General features: G+C 44.7%; 1 pseudogene; it reads left to right on the forward strand.

Annotated features, from left to right (window-relative positions):
* Window positions 1–2,135: 2,135 nt before the first annotated feature.
* LOC107569641 (uncharacterized) lies at window positions 2,136–6,609 on the forward strand (annotated as a pseudogene).
* Window positions 6,610–7,375: the final 766 nt, after the last annotated feature.

A 7,375-nucleotide genomic window follows, 5' to 3' on the forward strand; every position in this document is an offset into this window, starting at 1 on the left:
CCATCGGTTTTGTGATGTTATTTGCCATAAATGCGAAACATTGACTGCTGTAATACTGTGAGATAAAAGCTCACACTTGTTTGTAGTTGTGCTTAAATCCATGTGTGTTTTTGTCTGTCTAAATAGGCTAACACAAAGTGCTTAGATCCACCGATATCTGCAATAATGTTATTGTATTGAAATTGCAGTAAATCTGTAGATTAATTTACCTCACTCTAACGAGTTGAGATTGTTCAGCGCTATAAGATAAGAATCTAAATAGTGCTTTTTGGTTGTTCAAGTGTTGAAATGCACCATCATTTCATGTGATGCACGTAAACTGTGTGTAATTCGCATGCTAGCTTATTGCAAGGTACGTTGCCATAGTAACAGCCGTAACCCGGAAGTCCTGAGAAACCTTTTCCGGGGTAACTTTCAAGTGCGCATGCGCAGTCCGCCAGTGCCATCTTGAAGCCGTTTGTAAACAAAAGCCTAGCCTAAGCCAAGCTAACTGAAGCTAACGCTTCTACATTGAAGCCTATGCAAAGCTAGTAGCATTGAAGGCTAGCGGTTAGCACGTAGCATTTTGTGGTCTTAAATGCAGTGTTTTGCAGTGACTTAACCAGTTGCTTCTGAACTTTAACTCTTTTCCACCTCATATTTCGCTCTTTCATACTGATTCATCCTATCTCTCTTCTCCTCTCCTCTCCTCCCATTGATAAGAACGTTGACAAACGCAAACTTAATAAACCGTGCTGTACACGATTGTAAACAATCTTCAGAGGGGTTAGCATGATCATAGTTGGTTTTAAATCACGTTTATTTAAGGTTCTCCCTTCGGCTTGTTTACTCTATCAGGTTAAACACTGATTAAACGTTGATTTTTATTAGCAATTAATCACGGTTCTCGTCCTCATTGCTTTAATGGTACCTTCTGATTAATTCAATTATAACGGCTCTTATCAATTTTAATGACATCAGTAAATATTACTAATTTGATCACTGATTGTAAATTCTCATTTTATTTAATAATTAATTACAGTTTCTGCATTCATATTGCAATAATAATTACTGATGAGTTTAATTGATATTGCTCATAATTTTAATGACTACATCATTGATTTTAATCATTAAATATCATTACTGTTTTGAAATTTTAATTTCATTTATAGTTAAGTGTTTGGGCTTCCCCACTTCAATGATACAGTTGATTACTCTAATTATAATTGCTCTTATCAATTTTAATGATGACATCTTTCAATTGATCATTAACTGTAATTTTTCCTAACACTAGGAGCAAAACTTCTCTCTTCTTCTCTCTCTCTCAGCTGTCTTCTTCTGATTTGACTCCTGGTGCTGTTTTGAGATTATACCTGTGAGAATCATAAAAGTAGAGAACTTTAGAAACATTTAACAAATATTTGTGAAACTTGAACACTTCATTTCAAAATGGTCTGATTCTCACCCTACCTTCCCTTCTGATCCTGGGATCCTACCAGCCAAGGTTAAAGCAGGTCAACAAGGAGATTTTAAACACGCATCAAGAAACAATCTAATTGATGTATGGTGTCAATCTTACCAGCTAAGAAACCAATACTGTCATTGTTATTGTTTTTCCTTCGCCCCGGAGGAAATTTTAATAACAATCACAGTCCTGGTAGTTAGAAACCCCCATTTCCAAACACCGTTTTAGAAGAATCCCTCTAAATCAAACTTAACAAAAAAAAAAAAGAGAAGAAAATTTAATTGTGCTCATTCTGCAACCAGAAAATTTTATTTATTTTGTCGTGTTTTTCTCTCTCATCTTATCATTAGCTAACTTATCATTAGCTAACTTTCCACTTATAGGAAAAGTGGAAGCAGCCAATTATTATTCTGTTCCTTGCTCTGTTTGTTTTTCTTCTTTTCTCCCTGTTCTCTAGCTGTGCTACCTATGTGTGCTTACTAATTTCCCCCGCAGAGACTACAAATTAGAAGCACACCCACCAGAGGATCACAGACGCTGAGAATCACACTCACCTGCCCATTACACACTCAGCATCAGCCCACACTCAACACTGCACATTTACACCTCAGTTGTGCCTTGTTTGTTTGTTTTGTTTTGGGGTTTTTTCCTCTTCAATCTCGGTTCTAGAGTTCCCTCACCGCGTCAAAACATGCCTCGCACAACAGACCCTGTTGGCCACTGGGAGGACCTCGAGACATGGCTAAGTGTTGCAACAGACAGCCTCCTACCTAAGGCTGCTGAAACACTGAGGTATCAGACACAGGACCAGCTGGATGACACTGGCTCCTTAAGTCACACACTCATCGTCACCCTCAAGCTGAGCGACAGGTACACTGCCCATATCCAGCAGGAGCTGACACGTGCACAGCAACGCATCGAGCAGCTAGAACTGGAGGCTCAGGAACGACGGGAAGGGCCCGATGAGTTGGAACAAGGCGCCGAGGAGGAGATCACTAGGTTAAAAGAGACCCTAGCAGCTAATACACAAAAAATGGAACAAGGCAAGGCAGACTACGCTGATCTCCCCCAACAAGCTACAGTATGCAGAACAGCTCCTGGAAAAGGCAAAGGCCGACTTCAGAGACAAGAACAGCAGAATTAAAGCCCTTGAAACTCACCTGGATGAGTCGAGAAATGAGATCAGCCGCCTAGCACGACAGCTGGACTACATCAAAGAGGAGTACGACAGCGTCAAAGAGGAACTCAAACATGCCTACGAGCTGCGCCCTGAGACAACAAGGACACGACGGGCACCAGTCTCACCCCTGCCGAGCAGGACCAGGTCCCCTGTTCCTGGACTGACTGAAACATTCACCAGCTCTCTCTGAAGAACTTTACCTCACGACAAAGCTAAAAGAAACTGCTCCAGCCAGCCACAGATCATCGGATGGCTTGGACCTCAAAGACCTCGACAAGCTCGCCAGGAACATTGGCAAATTCACCCCAAGTGTGCCAGGTAGCCAGGATGTCCAAGCTTATCTGCAAGATATCGATTTTCACCTGGAAATGAGACCCAATGTCACTGACAAAGATAGACTCTATTTGCTCCGAACAACATCCAGCCCTGAAGTGCGCAGCTTCCTAGACCGGCAGCCTGCTCACACAAAGACTGATTACCACCTGCTCCGAGAAGCCCTCATTAAAGAATTCGCTGACCCTGAGGCTGTGGGACCCTGACGCAGAGACAGACGGCTGCACTGGAAACGTTCAGGCCTCCTTATGTGAAGACCAACGAGTGTAAAGACCTGCGACTTTACCTGCGCGACTTCACCGAGCAACGAAACCGCCAAGGCACCCAAGTATAATTTTTATCTTCCCTGTACACACTCTACTTTTCTGTCCTCTCTTTTCCACCTCTATCATGTGTTTCCTAAACATTCCGGTTGTCTCTCGACAACGCTCTAAGGTCACACGCAGACGGCAACGCAATGTTGTTAACCTGCATCCTATCTCTACATCCTCTACTGCACCTCTTTCTTTCTCTGTTGACAGCTGACTGACAATTCCAGAGACCCACAAAGCAGACTTCATTACTGCTTTTTCTTTAAACTCCACACTCAGCATCTTGGGCTTGACTGAGACCTGGATTCGTCCAGAAGATTCAGCAACCCCAGCTGCTCTCTCTAACAATTTCTCTTTCTCTCATACCCCCCATCAGGTTGGCCGGGGTGGGGGCACTGGTCTGCTCATTTCTAACTATAGGAAATACTCAACCCACTCCCCCTATGCAATTATAACTCATTTGAATCTCATGTGATCACTATAACAGCTCCTGTAAAACTCCAGGTTGTGGTAATTTACCACCCTCCTGGGCAAATTCTATCCACCTTCCTAGAAGAGCTGGATGGGCTGCTGTCCTCATTCCCGGAGGATGGCAGTCCACTTTTAGTCTTTGGCGACTTCAACATTCATCTGGACAAGCCTTATGCTACAGACTTCCATTCACTCCTTTCTTCATTTGATCTCAAACGACTTACCACTACAAGCATGCACAAATCAGGCAACCAACTTGACTTAATTTACACACGCAATTGTACTGCAGACAACATTCTGGTAAAACCCCTACAAATCTCTGATCATTTCTTCATTACATTTAAACTACATTTTGCTACCTGTGTGCCACCAACCCCATACCAGTTACTTTTAGACGAAACCTACGCTCCCTTTCCCCCTCCCATCTTTCCTCTGTTGTATCCTCCTCTCTTTCCTCACCTACCCATTTCTCTGTCCCCCTCCACCACCTCCCACCACTTCTGTAACAGCTGATGATTTCGCCACATTCTTTACAGACAAAACCAGAACAATCAGTAGTCCACACACAGAGAATTTCAAACCAACCACACCCACTGCAAAAACTCCCATCTTCTCCTTCTGTCCCCTCACTGAGGCAGAAGTATCAAAACTTCTCCTCTCCAGCCATCCTACAACATGCCCTCTAGACCCAATCCCCTCACACCTCCTCCAAGCAATCTCTCCTACACTTTTACCAGCACTCACACACATCATCAACACATATCTCCTCACAAGCACCCTCCCCACTGCATTCAAGCAGGCTCGGGTAACCCCACTGCTCAAAAAACCTACATTAAACACTTCGCTTACAGATAGCTACAGACCTGTCTCTCTCCTTCCATTCATAGCGAAAACCCTCAAAAGAGTTGTTTTCAACCAGATATCATGGTTTCTTTCACAGAACAAAAAACTGGATGTTGACTAGTCAGGTTTCAGGAGTGGCCATTCAACTGAGACTGCGCTACCGTCAGTCACAGAAGCCTTGCGGATTGCAAAAACTGATTCCAAATCATCAGTCCTTTTTCTGCTGGATCTTTCTGCTGCTTTTGACACTGTCAATCATCAGTGGTAGCTCCACGGATCTCAAGCTGCCTGGCAGATATCTCGGCATGGATGAAAGAATATCACCTACAGCTCAACCTGGCAAAGACTGAGCTTCTTGTCTTCCCTTCCCTCCCATTCCAACTCTACAGTATGATTTCTCCATCCAGCTAGGTTCTTCTACAATTACCCCATCAACTTTGGTCAGAAATCTTGGTGTAACCTTTGATGACCAGCTGACCTTCAAAGACCACATTGCAAAGACTGCTCGATCTTGCAGGTTTGCATTGCACAACATCAAAAAGATCAGGCCCTTTCAAACGGAGCATGCTGCACAACTTCTTGTCCAGGCCCTTGTCATTTCTAGGCTGGACTACTGCAATGCTCTTCTGGCTGGACTTCGATCAAGCACAATCAAACCTCTAGAAATGATTCAGAATGCAGTGGTACGACTGGTCTTCAACAAGCCCAAAAGAGCCCATGTTACACCTCTCTTTATCTCCTTGCACTGGCTACTGGTTGCGGCTCGAATCAAGTTCAAGACATTGATGCTTGCATATAGAACAGGCTCAGCACCCGCCTACTTCCACTCACTACATCCCCTCCAGAAGTCCGAGATCCGCTAGTGAGCGACGCCTCGTGGTACCATCACAGAGAGGCTCAAAATCCCTTTCCAGAACATTCTCGTTCACTATTCCTGGCTGGTGGAGCGATCTTCCCACCCCTATCCGGAATGCTGAATCTCTGACAATTTTTTCTCTTTCAAAGCTACTTGACTTCATCATAAAAAAAATTCTATCTCTTTACTTATTCCTTCTCTTTCTAGCTTGTACTTATTTGAACAACGTCTAGAAACTTGGTATTACAAGCACTTCCTGTATCTGTTTGCCTCTTTAAGAAGAATCGCTTTATGTATCCCCCAATTGTAAGTTGCTTTGGATAAAAGCGTCTGCAAAATGACTAAATGTAAATGACCCTGAGTCAGAACAAGGACTAGTGGCTGCCCTGGAGATGAAACAAGGTCGTCATGAATCTCCTCAAGCCTACTACAGCCGACTCAGATGAGCATACTTCGGAACTCGCAACGAACCTGACATGGAAGATGATCTGAAAACTCTCTTCCTGAGAAACCTTCATCCTGGGGTAAGCCACCATCTTGGCATCTGAGATCCGCAAGTGCATGTCCGCGAACAATGAGTGCTCAACAGTTGCGAGACTTGGCGAACAAAGCTTACGGCAAACAAAAAATGGCCTCCGAAAAGGGCGCCAAATCCACAGCAGTTCTTGACTTCAACACTCAAAGTCAGGGGCTGGCTGTAGAGGGCACCCAACATCAAGGCCATGCCAAGCTGCCACCCAAAGAGTGGAATGCACCCTTGTCCCACAGAGAACGGTACTCCCACGCTGGTACTCGACCTAAACAGAGGAACAACAGCTGGGATGGACCGCGTGGACGACAACACTCACCTGGACGTCACTGGGAAAAATCATGGGACCAATCAAGACCTCATGAGAACTAATGGGAGAGATCATGGAACCAGCCAAGCTCATTTGGAAACTCAAGAGGGAAAAACTCATGGGAATCCAACGGAACCTCCAAGGGAAAACGACAAACACACTCTGGAGCAACCAGTCCCAGGAATCGACGAAATAATTCACAAAGATTCCAAGCTGACCGAGCTCAAACTGAATCCACACAAGAACAAAAGACATTGATGATGATAGAGTTCTTCCAACAAAAGGAGGAGGATCGGAAGTGGGAAAAGAAAGAGAAAGCAGATTCAGCCTGACTAGCAGTCAGACGAGAAGGCAGCGACCACCTGACCCAACAGACCACAGAGAATAGCACTTCCTCACCTCACTCTCAGAGAACCATAATCTCCATAACTTCAGAAATCCTACCTGAACAACCCGTAAAATAGGCAGAAACTGACCCAACACCTGACGTGTCAGATAACAGCAGCATCCAACAAACACCTGCTGACGAAACCACTCAAGTTCCTGAAAGTGCTGTCTTGGTTGTCTGCCACTCCAAAGAACAACACCAGATCAGTCCTGACATCCTACCTGTCTCGTCCCAAACTCCAGTCCCTCAACTCCTGGGCGATCTCATCGAGAAAGGTATAGCAAGAAAGTCTTACCTCTCCATCATCATCGAACACCACATCAAAGTCGAAGCCTTTCTCGACACGGGAGCCGACATCACCCTAATGTCGACCGAACATCTTGAAGAAGTCCAAGAGAGAACAAAGAGGTCTAATAGCACCCTCAAACTCCAAAGGTGCGAGCTGAACTTTCAAGCATATTCCCACACGGGCCTACAACCAAAACATGTGGCCCCAATTCCCCTAACTGTGGGACAGATGGACCTCGTTCACCCAGTATACGTCTCACCACGTATTCACTTCTCATTGGAAAAGACCTGCTTAAAACCCCTTCGAATCATGACTGCCATAAATGTCCACGACACATCAGTGTCCGACGCAGCACTAGCCCTGTGGGCAGAGAACTCCGCTATCAGCCTGAAGCTTTTCAGAGCATTGAAGCAAAGACAGC

The sequence above is a fragment of the Sinocyclocheilus grahami genome, unplaced genomic scaffold, assembly GCF_001515645.1.
Source record: "Sinocyclocheilus grahami isolate Dianchi unplaced genomic scaffold, SAMN03320097.WGS_v1.1 scaffold1367.1, whole genome shotgun sequence".
In the NCBI taxonomy this organism is placed as follows: Eukaryota; Metazoa; Chordata; class Actinopteri; order Cypriniformes; family Cyprinidae; genus Sinocyclocheilus; species Sinocyclocheilus grahami.